Genomic DNA, 13,914 nt, shown 5'->3' with positions numbered 1-13,914 from the left:
ATCGCTTTCTCTGTCCCTGTGTCCCTGTGCATGCTTAAATCTTTAAAATTACGTGATTCAAGAGTAAGGTTTATATGTATAACGTGCTGCGCCCCGCGGTTTCACTCGCGTGAGTCCGTATCCCGTAGGAATATCGGGATAAAAAGTTGCCTATATGTTATTCCAGTTGTCCAGCTGTCTACGTACCAAATTTCATTCCAATCGGTTCACTAGTTTTTGTGTACAAACTTTATAATATTAGAAAGATTAGTAGGATAGGATAGTCTGAAATAACACAGTCTACTTTTTACCCGGGTACCAAGCGAGTAACGCCGCGCGTTATAGCTAGTGACGTACAATACAAAATACCATACGGCCATTTCATCTAAATCGGCTCAGTATTATATTTCCAACAAACAAATAGCTTATTTGCATATAATAACAGAAAATATCGATTTTTAAATGCATCCATCCTCTACACATGGTGTTTTCCGGTGATTCGCAAGCGATAATCAACCGTATAATTACACGTACAAGAGTTATTATTGCACTACTTGATGTGACGTGAGCTTTGTGTCGCGTCAGGGATGAAGAAATAAATCAGGGGTTGGATATAGGGTTGCCAATTTTTATTTCTAGCATAATTATATAAATGCTATGAAATTTACTCATCATCAGCCCATACACGTTCCCACTGCTGGGACACAGGCCTCCTACGAGGGTTCAGGCCATAATCCACCACGCTGGCCAAGTGCGGGTTGGCAGATGTCACATGTCGTCGAACTTTTGATTCTTAGACATGCCGGTTTCCTCACGATGTTTTCCTTCACCGTTTTAAGCAGTGGTGATGTTATCCACATGTGCAGATAAATTGAAAAATCAATTTATTTCCTGCACGCTCGCCCGGTCTCGAACCCCGACTTATCAATTTTGAAGTCCGAGGTTCTCACCACTGAGCCACCACTGCTTTTAAATTTAATTTACTATTTTTTTTTTATTTTATGACAGAAACCTACATGTTATTTATAACCAAAAATTTAAACAATGGTTTTGCGGACACTTGTTTTCTGTGTCTAAATATCAGGCAAAATTTGTTGAATTTTAATGGCATTTTACTAAAATATATCCATTTACTTTCCAAAAATACAAAGTTACATCATAACTATATAAAATTGATATGACAATTTATACAATATTGGCAATTGTATAAATATCTATATATCGTCTATAAGTCCACACCTAAATACTAGTGGCGTAGCAAGAGGGACAAGGGCCCTGGTGCATAGGGAAAGAATCGGGCCCTCCTCCCCTCTTTCCGCCTTCCTCCCCTCTTTCAAAGCTGAGGTTAGAGGGCCTCCTGAGCTCCTGGTGCACTGCACCACCTGGCCCTATGATAGCTACGCCACTGCTAAACATTATAAAACAACTGAATACCACCAGTTTCACAAGCTCTGGATGTGTTCTGCTAAGATTATTTCTTAGTTAAAATGGTGTAATGTATGAAAATACGTGTGAAAAAATTAACGACACTACGAGCAACTTTATCAGTAATTTGCTAAGTCTACTATATCGAATCACTTTATTTTCACACTAGCGGTCCGCCCCGGCTTCGCCCGTGGTACTTACATAGCTTATAGCCTTCCTCAATGAATGAGCTATCTAACACTGAAAGAATTTTTCAAATCGGACCGGTGGTTCCTGAGATTAGTGCGTTCAAACAAACTCCTCAGCTTTACAATATTAGTATAGATAAATTATGCAACTCTAATACAAAATATTTTAAGTAGTTTCTAGTATTTAATTTTCAGTTTTATAACATTGAAATGCTTTATAAATGAAAATTTTTTGAAAGAATAGAAAAATATAAATAGTTTCTAGTAGTTGACAACCCTATCTGAATCCCAGTCACCCCAGTAATAATAACCCAAAATAGACCCTGACTGTCAATTACAACAATGTCATAGAACTACTACGTTTGCCTCCGACTCTGTGTACTTTCTTTTGTTAAAATTTTAAATTTAATTTAGTAACTACGGTAGTGTCATTGTCTATATAAAAATAAAGCATCGTATCTTTTATATAAAATTCCCGTGTCTTTATGATAGTTACTACACTTCACCAAAACGGCTGGAACGATTCTCATGAAATTTTGTGTGCGTATTGGGTATATCTGAGAATCGACTAACATCTATTTTTCATATCCCTAAATGATACGATTTAATTTATACTAATATTATAAAGCTGAAGGTTTTGTTTGTTTGTTTGAACGCACAAATCTCAGGAACTACGGGTCCGATTTCAAAAATTCTTTCAGTGTTAGATAGAACATTTATTGAGGAACGCTATAAGCTATATATGTACCACGGGCGAAGCCGGGGCGGACCGCTAGTTAGGAATAAAACTAATACAAAATTCATTCTTTGCCTAAACCTACATTTTTTTTTAAATGTAAGCAAGTATACATTTCCCTTTGTGGGGTATGGGGCAGGGACATATTACACATCTGTACCACTAATTGATTTCCTTTAGGGGCAAGTTATATATGAGATTTCTATACCAAAATTAAACATTTCCTTATTCACACTATCACCAAACCCGGGACATCTTGAGCACCGAGTTCTTAACCACTGTACCAAAAAGGAATTCAATACTAAACGCAAATTCCCTCCCTATAAATCAGTGTTCGTTTGACCATACCTACCCCTTGATTGATCCCTTTTCCACCCCTGTGAGTCGTATGGGAATTAGACGCCCTACGTAAAACGGAGTGGGCTTAACGATTTTATTACTACACTAGCCGCTCTTCCCGGCTCCTCCCGGGTTAAAACAAAATAAAATATAGCGTATAACACTCACGGATAACGTGGCTTCCTACTGGTAAAATTATTCGTAAAATCGGTTCAGTAGCTCCAGTGATTATACGTCACAAACACAAACTTTACGTCTTTCTAATATAAATACCTATAGATAACATAAATAAATTTATAAAATAATTATTTCAGATATTTACTCATAGAGAGATTAACACAGTTAGGTAAATAAATGCTGTTATCAAATTATTGTAAATTAATACAGATAAAAACAATACGCTTTATGTTTGTATCAACTAAGTCGTCTCACTTCCAACTATCGTATATGTAAGAAAATTATTTAATCCTGGCAATCCTAATCAGGGATAAAATTAACTAATGAAATTACAAGCTGCGCCCCGCGGTTTCACCCGCGTAAGTCCGTATCCCGTGGGAATATCGGGATAAAAAGTTGCCTATATGTTATTCCAGTTGTCCAGCTGTCTACGTACCAAATTTCATTGCAATAGGTTTAGCAGTTTTTGCGTGAAAGAGCAACAAACACACACACACACATCCTTACAAACTTTCGCATTTACAATATTAGTAGGATAGGATGTACTGTCACCGGTCCTTGATAAGTGTACATAGTTTGAATAAAATATGTCCGTTTCAAGTGAAACAAAATCATGTCTAAAGGAGTTGAAACCTATCGTGTTTAAAAGAATGGTTACATTTACACATAGGTTTTAACAATTAATGATTGCCACATCTATACTAATATTATAAAGCTGTAGAGTTTGTTTGTTTGAACGCACTAATCTCAGGAACTACTGGATTTGAAAAATTACTTCAGTGTTAGATAGCCAATTTATTGAGGAAGGCTATCCTACTCTTCCCACTAGTATTATAAATGCGAAAGTTTGTAAGGATGTGTGTGTGTTTGTTGCTCTTTCACGCGAAAAACTACTAAACCGATTGCAATGAAATTTGGTACGTAGACAATTGGAATAGCATATAGGCAACTTTTTATCCCGATATTCCTACGGTTTACGGACTTACGCGGGTGACACCGCCGCGCGAAGCTAGTTTTAGCTAATTCCACGTACTAATTGTTCCAAAATCTAGTATACCCATAGTCTCTGATCAACCAGGACCCAAAACACAAATGCACTTTCGCGTTTATCGTAGAAAAACTCACATCGGTCAATGACACGTAAAATACACCTTAATCTTATCCAGATACGCAACGAACAATGATGTTTTATCGCAAACATTTTAGCATCGTCTACAAACATTTCACAACAATGCTTTAGACAAGCCACTTCGAACGGGTGACGCGATTTCTTTACCTTACGTCCTATTACATAGAAGTCCTACTAATATTATAACCGCGAAACTTAAGCCAACTAATCCTACTAATCCTACTCCTACTAATATTATAAATGCGAAAGTTTGTAAGGATGTGTGTGTGTTTGTTGCTCTTTCACGCAAAAACTACTGAATCGATTGCAATGAAATTTGGTACGTAGACAGCTGGACAACTGGAATAACATATAGGCAAATTTTATCCCGATATTCCTACGGGATACGGACTTACTCGGGTGAAACCGCGAGGCGTGAAAGAGCAACAAACACACACATCCTTACAATCTTTCGCATTTATAATATTAGTAGGATATTTTCTTGTGCGTGTATTTAAACAAATATATAATGCATCTGTAAATACAGCACCTCACACGCAGTCAAAACACATAATATAAATTCACACCTCATTTATTATTTTCACCTTCACGCGTAAGACCAAGTGGTGACCCAAATGCAAGAATTCTTAATGCAATTGACTCGTCATTTGTTTTATCTTTTAGACGGCAGCCATCTTTTAATGTGACGTCATCGTTACAAGTGTTAATCTTGCTATCATATATGGGATGAAAGGATTGGTGTATATTCGTTTTGCTTATGAAAAATTATCTGCGCCCCGCGGTTTCTCCCGCGTAAGTCTGTATCCCGTAAGAATATCGAGATAAAAAGTTGCCTATATGTTATTCCACTTGTCCAGCTGTCTACGTACCAAATTTCATTGCAATCGGTTCAGTAGTTTTTGCGTGAAAGAACAACAAACACACACACATCCTCACAAACTTTCGCATTTATAATATTAGTAGGAAGTAGGATAGGATTAGCTGAAACCTGTGTCGCATGATACCCAGCTAAAATTTAGCATGTGTTAATCCAGATTCTTATCTATTTCTGTACCAAACCTTGTTACGAGCATACATACAAACAAAATAACACTTTTTTTAATTTAGAAAAAATATGGTTTAATAGGGGTTAAACACAATCCAACAAATATCAAATAGATAAACGAATATAAAAATACACTATACCAGTCCTCAATTTAAAAAATAGAAGCAGAATTTCCATAGATAACAAACAAGCAGAATGTTGTTAACATTACCATAGAGTATAGACTATTACCTAACCGGCGTAAAGAGTATTTACACTGTATACATTTCGTCTTATAATTTATGGTCAGAACAAAGCCTTGGGAAATGATACTTTCTAATCCCCGCTATTGCAGTTTTCAGATTACCTTGCATAAGCAGTTGTTAGATATTATCTGCATTTTTATATGCAACTAGCTGTGCCCCGCGGATTTACTGCCATAAATTTCAGAATCTTATAATTAAATATTTTAAGAGACCTATACCGATATCATAAACTGTATTCAATTTATTATTTTATACAGTTATTAGATCGATACATTTTTCCGGCATCGAACCCAGGACTATCGGTTCTACACTCACGCGTTTACCACTTTACCAAGGGGGCGGTCGAAGATAAAAATATAGAAGGGTAAAAATACAGGAGTGTAAATGATATTGAGTTCCAATTGCCAGGATGCCACGTACAACAAAATCGAAGAAAAAAAAACGCAGATTCGAATTTTAAAAATTACAATTTCTCACATTGGCTTTTATTTTTATTTTATTCCTTGATAGACTTATATACTTTTATAGCAGGCTTTAGAAATTACCCGTCTCCTCATTCAGCCCAGTCAATTCGCGGTATAGAAAATTCTATCTTTCAGTGTGACCTAGATTCGTTGCTTATCCCTTGAGAATTTTAGAAAACGCGCTGCGTATATAACTATTTATTTGTTTTAATGACAACCTTATTTATCTTTTATATTGAAATAAAAACATACATTCAACTAGGTCTCTTTCAAAAACACTTGCGAGTCTTTGCTTTATATTTCGAGCTACTATTTTTTGCTGTTAAAATTATATTATTTTTTTTTTAAATAGCATATCTAGACAAAGAAATAAACAAAAATTTTTAATATCTGTACCACATATAACTTCTGTTTCTCCGCTATTTCAACCGACTTCAAAAAAGGGAGGAGATTAAAAATTCGACTGTATTTTTCTGTGTTTGTTACCTCATAACTTTTTCCTGACTGAACTGGTTTTTATAATCCTCTTTTTTATTTGAAAGCTAGTGCCATGTGGTCACATTCAATTTAGTCTAGTTCTTTTAGAAATTAAAGACTATTTAACTGATTTTAAATTAGTAAAGTGTTCGAAACGTCGGGTTAATAATATAATGAATAAATCGCGTTTAAAATCCGTTAAAAGGTCTTCAATTTCTAAATGTATAATACTCGCGTAAAATCAAACACAGGAAAATATAGTCTAGTTCTGACAATTACAAAAAAGGCATACCTAGATGTAGGATAGTGAATTCTCCTTTGATGGACTAACTCATAAGCTCGTGAGAAATCCTACTAATATTATAAATGCGAAAGTTTGTAAGAATGTGTGTGTGTTTGTTGCTCTTTCACACAAAAACTACTCAACCGATTGCAATGAAATTTGGTACGTAGACAGCTGGACAACTGGAATAACATCTAGGCAACTTTTTATCCCGATATTCCTACGGGATACGGACTTACGCGGGTGAAACCGCGGGGCGCAGCTAGTATTTAAATATTTTAATATGACTCATAACTTATAAGTTTAGCTGACTGACGGCCGCAGTTTCGCATATCTGCTACTGGACAGAATTTGAGTTGTTTTTATATATGTCAGCTACTCCCCCCCGGCTTCACGTGAGATTAAAAACACCGTATCATTTTTTTTATTATTTCATTCCTTTTTATTGCCGTTTTTAACACATTATGTTATTTTACACGTTTGATTCGACATATACTAATAATATGAAGCTGAGTTTGTTTGAAGGCGCTTATCTCAAGAACAACTAGACTGATTTTAAAAATTCGATCGCGGTTGCATAATTGCAGTGATTCCTGTGTCATAGGCTAAATGTGTACCAAGGGCGAAGTCTGAACTGACAGCTTCAGTTAGGATTTAAGAGTTAGTACTAAGAATTCAAACATTTTATTTTATCGTTTGCTAGATTTTTTCCTTCACAACTGACGTGTTTTCGAGGACGGGTGAATCTACAGAAACCATAATAAATAATTGACATACGTTCTTTTAATTTTTTCATTGAACTTTTTAGATATGGTATTTGAAGATAGTATTTTTTTTTTTGTTTGTTTTTTTCGACAAATCAATAATGTCTAATAAATGTCTTAAAACCTTAATATTAATGTTCCAAAGCAGGGTGGCCTTTACCCGCCTTCATTGCAATATAGACTAAAAATCTCAACCAAATAGTATTAGATGTAGTTAAATAATATTCCAAAATCTAACACAGGATATTCACACATATTCCCTAGAGATAAATGCGATAATCGCATAAACCATAAATGGAACGTTGGTTCTAACATTTCACCAGGACGAGAATGCATACAAAAACTAATTTTGCAACTTCGACAATGGCCAATGCGGGATTTAAATACAACGAACGATTATGACCTTAATCAGATCGCAATAAACATCATTATTGTTTGAATTTATTTGATAATAAAAATTCTGGTCAGTACGACTTTGAGGAATTCGAAATTCTATATTGTGATTTCGAATTTGTCTTGGCTACGGACGCTTCTCTTATTTTTTTTTTCGAATGAGGTTAAGGTCTGGTTAGAGTTCCACAGATAATTGATACAGGGCATATGTTCGTTAATAGCAGCTTTATTTTGAAACTATGACCAGTGAGTAAGAATTTAATTATTACTCCCTTAACAACCGCGGTTCCGTTCTTTTGTTGTCTTTCAAATAATGAAAGCAGGCAACAGTTTTCAAGTTTAGAACGGTAATTTGAAGTCATTTTGTGACAAATAAAAGTAAATAACAACATAATAGAAAAATCTACCAATATATAAATGTCCGATTTTTTTATTGATTGATATAATTTACTGTTTTTATATCCATTAACCATTAAACATAAATTATGTTTAAGGAAAGCGCCTAATATCGAGTAAATAATTCGAACCAGCGAGCGTTTAAAATTCTCGTCGGCCATTTTTGTGTCGTGGGTAGAGGTGTGGGTGGCAAAGGTAAAACCTTTACTTCCGTTACTTATTGATGATCGAAAAGTGTCGACTTCGATTCCGGGTAAACAAAATGCCATTAGAAACGATATTTTTGTTTTAAATATACCCTAGTAGGTATAATCTATATCATTTTCATTAAAGTAGCAATAAAATTATGTGATTATTCATTAATAGAAATTTATGAGCAGTAACTTGCATAAGCGAGTTTATTATTCATATTAATTGCGAACAAATGTCTAAAATAACAGAAGTCATTAATTAAACAATACTTTTAACAAATTACGATAAACAACTAACACAAAAAAACCTTAACACAATTAACGAAAACCGGTTCAAAAATAACGTTAAACCAAGAAGCATAAAACGATCAGGCGAAAAATTAACATGAATTATTATTTTGATGAATCATTGTACTAACCAGACGCTTTAAAAACACCAGATCGGTTCGAATAAAGAACGAGAAAGGGACACACTATTTCGCCGTGTAATAACTTGAGCATCAGTCGTTAAAACTGATGAACTCTAGTCAGCCGTCTATAACGCGACAAATTCGAGATGATCGCAGAATAACAGACAAGGAAGGCCTGTGTTCACACAGTTGCACGCGACCGGCTTATAACTGGTGCTTGTATAGTTAAATGTTCGCAAGGCGCGGTCGTAATGCAATTATTTCATGCTTCATGTGCTTACCTCGCCATGGACGCGTTCGGAAATATCATTTGCTTTACTTGCAGGCCACACTTAAAAAAATAACAGATGACATTTTGAATTGCGAACACACAATGTTCTTAATTCAAAATTTACATAGCGTATTTTTATCTATATTGTATCTTTAGCATAGCAGTTATCTTTATTACCTGATTATATCTATTAACCATTCTCCAACAAAGTCGATAATAATGAGTAATACATCAAAGAATATTAAAATTATAGAAGTGTATGTCATTAATTTTAGTTTATAATCTATATAGCATGCTATTGTGCTTGGCTTCTGACACATTTAGGAAAATAATAGAACCAAGGATTACGTATCAATCGAATACATAGCGAATCGAACATACAGTTCATATGTTATCTCATTATGTAACTATTATCTTATTTATAATGTAATATTTAATCTTTCGTAAAAGAGAACGCCCGCATGAATGAAAGATAATAATTTTGTTGACCTTGTGCTCCTATAATACAGACTACGATTATTATAATTTATTTATGAGAAATACGTTTTTTAACTAATCCGTTGGTATTCTTCGAATTGTCTTCAGCCATCATTAATGAATTGATCTGCGTTCTATTTATAAACATTCACTTCCGTAAATTTTGAAAAGTCAATATACGCATACGTGTAATGTTTAAAATCACGTTTTATGACTAATGCATTATTTCTCGAAAGCGTATAAATAATAAGAATGGTAAATAGAATACGTGTAAAACACGTACTTTCGTATTAATTAATACTTTCTAATTTCAATAACATTAAACCCGTTTCGGTGTTGCGAAACGTTTTAAAACATATTTTTGTGACATAATGCCATAATGCATTTGCAATACGTACAATAACTTGCACCTGGCGGCGCTATTTATAGGAACAACGAAATCAATCGCGTTTAACAAGCAAGCGAACATGATTGCATAGAATTACCTTAGCAGTCCAGCTATCGACGTTTATCTAAAGAATTTTGATGACACTAAACTTTCCCACGATCCGAATTGGCTGTATAACTAAAGTCCTTCGCCACAGAAACAACTAAAGCAAACGGAACGTCAAACGATTTGAATTAAGAACGCGATGGCCGCTAGCCACCACTAAAATTATTGATTTAGCGTTACAAAACAACAAAAGATATAAAACGGGCCGGCTGCACACCCCCGCGCACCGAATCGATCAGAATGATAATTGTCGCGCACAAAGAGTGACTACTCACCTAGACAAATGCACTAAAACAACAACACTATGTCAACAATGTTTTTTGGGAACGCGGTCCGTCACTGCTTTCACTGATCACTGTTAATTGTTTTTGTTGTTTAAATGGTTAATTAGTGCGAATTAAGAGCGATTTGTGTCGCGGAGACGCGAGCGATTCGACGGGCGCTAGCAAGATGGCTTCGTATGCCGCGTTGCCCCCCGCGCGTCGCGCGTACGTGCAATGAAAGATAGGTGACCGGTACACGCGGCGGGCAGAACGAGGACCCGTCCGGGGATAGCCGTGCCGCTGCTATGAGATCCGTCTGACGATATCTAAATACTGAATAGTGGCTTTGTGCGCGGCTTGCGCGGTTGATGCATTATATTATATTGTTTATAGATGATATTACGCATATAGCGTAGTATCAATTATAGTTCTGTAATTAGTCATATGAATAAAAGTTATTCCTACATTTACGGCTCTACGCATGTAACAAAATCATGTGTTTAATGTGAATTATGTCCATAATAGTTACATAAAATTAAATTCATTTATATAACCTGATATTTGGCTTACACTTTTAATAATAAGTTGATTTTTATTTTATTATGTGATTGTTAACAACGTGTATTGAAAAAATGTACTCATCAATTCATACAAATCACATACTCCAAACGGTTCTAAGTTTCATTAGTTAGTAAATTCACCTTATCTAATCACATTTTCTATGCAAAGTAAGCGACACAAAAATATCCGCGGACAAATCTCAAGACGGGCAGCACTTGTGAGCCGCCGTCTCCCTTCACACCGCCGGCCCCCTCTGCCTACCGACCTCTTATATACTGCTCTCTTTACAACAAAAAAAAACAGCAATTTCCCAAATTCCCGGACCGTGCGCTCTCTCGCTCGTGGCGAACCTAAGATGGCCGACGGCCACCATTTTGATCGGAGATTATCGCTCGCAAAGCCTATTCCACGACAATTTACTGCCAGCACGCTAATGATTTTAATGTATCGCACATGATTTTTGGTTGTTTTTTCGTGGGCTACGCGACGGTGGCCGTGTTTTTACGTTTTGACGCGCCGGCTCGCAAATATGGCGTACGTATTGATTGAAGTCAATGACATAAGTTTAAATGGTGGACTAACAGTTGTCTCTTTCGGTACCTGTTAAATAAATGACTTGAATAGATTCACCTAGCCGTTCTATGCGAGTGTCGTGGTGCGGCGTTCGATCTTCGTTCCATAAGTTTATAATTTTATTATTGGAATCTATTGTTTCGTATCTTACGCGTCTCCGTATTTTTAAGTATTTTTTCTATTTAGTTAGCAGTCTTTGGAAGCCTTATCAGTTGGCCCAGCTGTTACTGAGATTAAATGCTATTATGTCATTAATATAATGATTAACTACTAACGTACTAAGAATTGCGTAGTTTGACATTTATTATACAACCTTTTTTTTGTTTGTAAGATTAAAAATTTATAAATTACATGCATGTAGGAGTAACTTAGGATAGCCGGAATTTAGAAAATTACGTATTTGGAAGACGGATTACGGATAATTACGGATAACTTAAATTATATATAACTAGCTGCGCCCCGTGGTTTCACCCGTAGTCCGTATCCCGTAGGAATATCGGGATTAAAAAGTTGCCTATATGTTATTCCAGTTGTCCAGCTGTCTACGTACCAAATTTCATTGCAATCGGTTCAGTAGTTTTTGCGTGAAAAAGCAACAAACACACACACATCCTTACAAACTTACGCATTTATAATATTACGAGTAGTAATAGGATAACATAAAAAGCTACCTATAAATAGTATTTAAATATTTTTATACCTTGGATTTCTTTTATCGAATAATAAATTTTTAAATAGGTAAATACAGTTTATCGGTTTACTAGTGAACCATATTGTAATGTTTGAGTGCTCTCCATTGTTCTTTCTTTCTTGGAAACGGTTGAACCATTTTTAGTATAACTTTTACAGGTATTTTTTTGTGTTGAAGTTTTTAGCTAGATTTAATAGGCGCTCAGATAAATAATGAAAGCTTTTATAACCGAATACCGATAGTCTATAAATGGAAATAATTTGAAGTATGTTTTATGTAAAAAGATAAACAGCCCTTATAAATTTTTAGTCCGTACGTTCGCGGTGATGTTTGGAACGGCTGAACCGGTTTTCATGAGACTTTTACCGGATAATAAAGGAGTAAACTTATAGAGCAAAACATAAATTATAGTGTATCTCATTTTGTCTCGATTTGTGGTTTTAACATTTAGTGAACATATTATACAGTATGCCATAAATAAAATAGATAATACATACATTTATTTATCTTTCGCATTTATTATGTTAGTAGTTCGACGATAAATACAAAGAGTTTGTTTGTTTGCTGGTTGAATATCAGGAACTATTGGTACACAATAAAGTAGGTATCGGTTCAAATTGATTATAACATATTTTCGTGCTGGATAGCTTATGTATCAAGGTCATAAGCTTTATCCATCACGCATCAAACAGAAAAGTATTCCAATAAAATAAATACAATTACATCCATTAATTTATTAATTCATATGTACATATTTCAGTTATGAAAGTCTTTGTATCTCAATATCAGAACGGCGGTGGAAAATTCTAGAATAAATTTGTTTATTACCCATTTTTCTGTGCCTATAACTACAGATAACATAACACTATACTATATATACTATAAACACTACTATATTATAAAGCTGAAGAGTTTGTTTGAACGCACTAATCTCAGGAACTACTGGTCCGATTCGAAAAATTTATTCAATGTTAGATAGCGCATTAATTGAGGAAGGCTATAGGCTATATATGTACCACGGGCGAAGCCGGGGCGGACCGCTAGTAACTTATAAAAAACAACCGAAAGTTAAAAGATAAAAAAATAAGATAAAGTTAGGAAGAAAAATACTTTTGGTCAACTACTGTATGCTTAGTCCTTTAAAATAACACAACAGATTTTGATGAGATTTTTTTGATACAGTGATTCAAGAGGAAGGTTGTATGTATAATAACATAGAAAAAAAGGGAGAGGGGTCTCTGCGAATTTTAAATTTTATCGCTTGCGAAGCCACGGGCAAATGCTGATTAAAAGTAAAAAAAAAAAATCTTTATGGCCTGTAAGATGATAATGTCTAAGGGTCTGATCTAGTCAAACACAGTGTTTAAGGAGCTAAATCTTCTAATAGTGTCCTTAGCTCTTACTACATATAATGTCCTTAAGAGTAAATATATATATATTTCAATCGTGTCAACCCAAGCGAAGCCGGGGCGGCCAGCTAGTCACAAACAAGTGTATCCAGTCAATGCAAACCATTTCCTTACATCTCATCTCACTTACACTTTTCTATAAAACATATGAGAAATAACCGACCAATATAACGAGACACCTGACTCCATCAACAATATCGCCGTTAGAACCGTGATTCAGAACGATGCAGGGGACGGGGAGGGTCACAACACTGGTCGGTACAGATCAACGACCTCAGCAAATGTATGGACACTGCTATTGTTTGCTTTATTGGTTGTTTCACTGCTTTTTCTGCTTTACTTTGACTCATTATTACATTTAAATTGTCTATCGTATCACTCTTTAAAGTACAAATTATTGAAATTGAGTTAAATTTATTTCTGACTAGCTGCGCCCCGCGGTTTAACCCGCGTAAGTCCGTATCCCGTAGGATAATCAGGATAAAAAGTTGCCTGTATGTTATTCCAGTTGTCCAGCTCTCTAGGTACCAAATTT

The 13,914-nt window shown here is 35.1% G+C and overlaps 1 protein-coding gene across 1 annotated transcript in view; it reads right to left on the bottom strand.

Annotated features, from left to right (window-relative positions):
* Positions 1 to 10,359, bottom strand: part of LOC119836340 (bromodomain adjacent to zinc finger domain protein 2B-like) — a 62,284-nt gene extending 51,925 nt beyond the window's left edge. Inside the window, exon 1 of the mRNA XM_038361642.1 lies at positions 10,158 to 10,359. The gene's annotated coding sequence lies outside the window, so the exon portion shown is untranslated. The remainder of the gene's footprint in view (positions 1 to 10,157) is intronic.
* Positions 10,360 to 13,914: the final 3,555 nt, after the last annotated feature.

This window comes from Zerene cesonia, chromosome 24 (assembly GCF_012273895.1).
Source record: "Zerene cesonia ecotype Mississippi chromosome 24, Zerene_cesonia_1.1, whole genome shotgun sequence".
NCBI lineage: Eukaryota > Metazoa > Arthropoda > Insecta > Lepidoptera > Pieridae > Zerene > Zerene cesonia.
The sequence above is the reverse complement of the archived record's forward strand: the minus strand, read 5'-3'. Positions and strand labels throughout refer to the sequence as shown.